Source organism: Eschscholzia californica, unplaced genomic scaffold (assembly GCF_041429995.1).
Source record: "Eschscholzia californica isolate CP2 unplaced genomic scaffold, dmEscCali1.0.p SCAF_10, whole genome shotgun sequence".
Classification (NCBI taxonomy): Eukaryota; Viridiplantae; Streptophyta; class Magnoliopsida; order Ranunculales; family Papaveraceae; genus Eschscholzia; species Eschscholzia californica.
Window position 1 is genome coordinate 120,001 of NW_028238199.1, and position 5,000 is coordinate 125,000.

Below are 5,000 nucleotides of genomic sequence, written 5' to 3' on the forward strand. Positions count from 1 at the left end.
TGAAGAAAACTCAAGGATGGAATCCAAAGGCGAGTGGGAGAAATCAATGGAGGTTCAAGGATGGAGATCTAGACGAACCAAAAGGCGAAACAAGAAGAAAACCAAAGGAGATTAGATCTTCTAGGTTAGGGGCCATACTAGGATCCATGTCTGCTTGATTTACTTTCTCGCGCGCATTTACTTACTTATTTACGCTTTATGTCGTGGATGTTAGTTAGGCTAAATAGTTCACTATAACAAACGCCAGACTAGCGTAAAAGTCCCCAAAAGTAATCTTGAGTAATCGCCTATCCAGATTAAGACACTCGTTGCGCCCTTGTTCGAGGAAGGTGGGTCGGCCTTCGCAGAGTACCTCCTCTACCTTGGGACAATGCGGGTAGGTCTATAGAAGAGGCCTACACGTCTAAATGGTTCTACTCAACGAGATCAGCAAGAGAGTCTTGGATACTCGAGGCAAAAGGATAGATTAGTCATTCATTAATGAAATCTATCAACCAAGAGTCATAAGGTATGATCAGTGAAGTAGTTCACTCACCCGGAACGACGGAGTCAAAGGGTAGGGCCTTCGTCCGCTTTACTCCGAAGAACTGGGGTCTTGGAATCACTTATTCAATCGGGGACGATTTTTATTGAATAATGTGGGAAAACTAAGTTTTTCAAAAACGATAACGAGTTTTAAAACTTTGCCATTTCTTTATGTAGTTTTAAGATGACACAAACGATTTCAACATTGAATCACACCTAAGGGAGGTGCTGATCCACTTCCTAGAATGGAAGAATGAATTCGAGAATAGTTCTCAGATTCAAAAGGAAGGTCACTAGAATACCCAATCCCAATGTTGACTCATACAAGAGAAGGTCAAAAGCCATTTGCAAGCAATCGTATAACATTCTCTTTGGAAGAGTAATGAATGCTAGCATAACCATTAAGACAAACTAAGGAAGAAATTCCTACAGAAGTCATAAATGGAGAGGTACGAGACCTCCAAGGCAATCTGAAAGTCATCCTAAGGGAAGACAACAGAATACATCTATCACCCAATTCAATATCGATTGAACAAAGATTGATAAAGACCTTAGATGAGTCACTCAGGTTGTTACAAACAAACTGAGCAGAACATACGGGAATATCCAGTCTAAGAAAGGTTCTTGAGATTTGGTACAAAGAATCTAAGAAAGAGATCTTGAGATTCAAAAGGGCAAAAGGATCAGTCAAGTGAGACAAACATTTGATCAAAGAAAAGCAGTTGTCGAGTACATGATCAAGAGTATTTCTCATTACTGTGAATGTTTCTAAAACAATGGCTAGACCATTTAAAAGGAAACTACCTTTAGCACCTGGAGGACAAAAGGAATGGAATTATGAATTCCGGTTCCGTATCCTTGCTAACAAAGTTAAAAACAAGTATCGTAAAATTCCTTCATCAGGTATTTAAGACCAGATGAGCGGCTCAGTGGGAGCTCAAGGAAATCACATACTTGACTAAAAGAAGTAAAGATCCAAGAGGGAGCAGAAGCAGTGATGCTAGGGATGCTGAAAGGGATCGAAGTCTTCTTTTAGACACTGATCTAGCTTAGAACTTAATAGTGATTATTTTGTTCTTCTAGAAACGTCTGATGTTTTAAACCAGTGATAAAATTAACTGAAGGTTAACATTGATAATGGCTAAAATCAAGAGATTCAAACTCATTAAACTTCAGCATTGTAAATTGGGTCTTAAGGACTAATTGACAAAGTCACCCTTTTCAAAAGGCATAAAGACTAGTAATCTATTAGGACTCATACGGTGTTATGCAGACCTATAAGTTTACTTGCAGAAGCTAACGAGAGAAACTTCAAATACGTACTCTGACAACTTCATGAAGTATGGAAACGTACAAATCATAAAGTATAAGTCAGAATGTTTGAAAGGTTCAAACAAAGTACAAACCGAAGTAAAGAATCACTTTGACAAGATAGTGAAAACTTGAGTCAAACACTTGATAACCATCAAAGGAGTTGAGAAACAGTTTCCCAACTCTGCTCCATGGAACACATCCGACGGATGGTGGATTCAGTGGGAGCAATCGAACATTGCTATGCATAATTCGATCAAAGATGGGTTTAAGCCAGTCTTCCGAATATTTTGGGACATATTCTATAAACGATTGTTTTCACACTTACCAAAATTCCGTCTAAAGCTAAATTTGTAAAAGCATTACAAAACTAGCTAATATCTGACGCAATTTCTTTTTTAAAAGAAATATTGGGCTTCTTCCATAACCAATCAAGAGAACAAAGTGTTTGTTGCTCATGATAGTATTCTTCTAATAATTAGCACACCTAGTAGTCTGGGAGAAAACACTAATTATTACAAGAATAAGTGGGAGAAAAGTACAAGTCGATTTAATTCGATCATGAGAAAAATCATGGAGGGTCATGAAGAACAATCATGAAACTTGTACAAGTCGATTAAATTCGACCAAGAGCAACAAACTGCGACTCCTTGGAAAAGGAAAGGTTAAAGATATGATCTTATAAACCCACCGCACAAAAGCGAATGTCATTCGCCGGAGAACTCTCAAAACAAATGAAAGTGTCTCTAAAGGAATATCTCAAAGTAGTTGAGAAAATTCCAAATTGTTGTTCAAAAGCCCTAAAAGGTCAAATCTCAAAGACTCAGAAAATAAAGGTTATTTCTGAAGAGATAAAAGACCTGCGCAGAAACGGAAACTGACTCTAGATTTTGGCTAGAAGCCAAAATCATCGTGGAATCCATATCTCGTCAAGACATGAAGCTTGATAATTTAAGTCAACAGAAGACCTAAATTGGTTTTCCAAAATAGAAAACTGAGAAGGATGGAAACATTCATGTTTCCCGAAACGAGACAAGAAGAATAAAGATTCTTCCAATCAAGTTATGTCCACATGCATGCTTCAAAAATCTATCAACGGATTAAAAGCACGCAAGAGTTAGAATCTTCGATTCAAAAGGCAATCAAAGAAGTTTGATTCCTGAGGAATGAAGAAAATCTTGAATCACGAGTTTCAAGAAGGTAAGTGGGAGAAACAAACCTTCCGGGTCCGTATGCAGAGTACATACAAAAGATTGAGTACGACATAAGGTGTTGTATAACAGTAACGAACTGACTCAATAAAGGACCACACACAAAAGGATAAAATGCCATTTTGGGCATCTGAAGATCTATAGGCATAGATCAAAAGGATGATAGGATTAGAGAGACTCAGTACGCTGAGATGCTTGAGATCCGAAACAGAAAATCTAAGACTCGGAAAGTCTAAAAGAATTTCGACCCAAAAACTCATGACAGAGGGCGTTGCAAAAATCGGAGTCTGAAAAGACACCGATGAGCTGGCACGCATGAGAGAGACATTTATGTTCGAAAACATAAAGTCAATCATGTTGGACATGATTAGCATTTAAACATCCGAATTCGGATTGGAAAACCGAAACACTACTTAGTACATCCTAGAAGGCTAAAGGATGAAGTAGTACAAAATTGAACATGTCATCGTAGCAAACTTTCAGACATGGAAGGAAAGCAGGCTAAAAGTGTTTAAGCCGGGAACTGTTGCAAATACTACATAAAGAATTAAAAGCCTTAACTCTAGTAAAAGTTACTAGAAATTATCAAGGTTGAAGATAACCGTCTTCAAATTAATTGATAATTAGCAAAGTTTAAAACTGACTACCACGGTAGTCAAACTGAACTGTCACCTAAGACATAGTATGAGATTCATACACAGTCTAAGGCATGAGGTATAATTTTAAACCTTGACGAGTAAAACTGAGTGGGTAAAAAGAGTTTTACGGAAGAGGCTCAGATTTACAACTCTCGTTATCAGAAATAATAGAGTTATTTCGCAAGTCGTCTAAATTTGGTTTAGTATTTAAACGACAGTCCATTGATGATAAAACATTCCGAATAGGTTTGTCAGATACGTGATCTGATGAATGAAACCCTATTAAGTGAACTTGGAATATTTATTATCGAATCCCTGGTCCAGGTCATTGCATGGACAACAATGACTCACGAAGACTAGCACGGGAGTCGATGGGATAGCGCAGTTTCATGGGCTATAGGAATAGTATATTCTATTCGACTACGTGGGTGTGTGAAAGGTTTATACACTGGATAACCCTCAAATGAGAAGTACATCACTCGTGATGAACGTCAATACTTCTCATAAAGACAATTGGAGAGATTCCTCAAAACATGAGTGCTCCACTCATCTTATGTAAGGAATGCCCGACTTTGGTTCCGTTAAACGCCGCGCCGTAAAAGGAGGTTATAAAGGCGGACACTGGGAAGGACAGGATAGACATGAAGTTAAGTGGGAGCGCAAGAATGGATTGTGTCACCCTAATCACATTAGGTACAAAGTGTCTCAAGGCCACTTGATGAGTAGCAACTGAAAATGCGTGGCCGCGCTCAAACGGATTAAAAGTTAATCGTTTGTCTTTTACAGTTGTACTCGGATATCAAGAAAGTCTGAATGACGTGACGTATCAGATGGGATACTAAATTGACACGGGAATCGAGGCATTGCACTTGTTCTAAGTCCAAGTGGGAGTCTGAAGGAGTTGAAGGAGATGTCCTTCGACCAAGGTGACAATGCGAACAATTTGTCGGATAGGACAATTGATGTGGAAGATCATCAAGTCCGATTGATTTAGGGATCGTAGAGTTGTAGCTAGAGACCAACTACGATCGTCGAATTACGAAGTAATTCGCGGCTAACTTCGATCGGATCCTACAACGGGTTACACATAAGAGTGACAAATTGATCTAGGATATGACTAGTGGGAGTGAGATATAATCATGGGAGTGTCCCATAAACATATCTCATAGGCCTAAAAAGGAATTAGGCAAAGATAGTACAAAAAGGCCAAAAGCAGGGTTTTTGGGCCTAGGCCGATTCGGGCACTTTTAGGGCTCGGATTGGGCTGATTTTTGGAGGGACGTTTCCTTATGTTATGAACATTAAATCTGCCAAT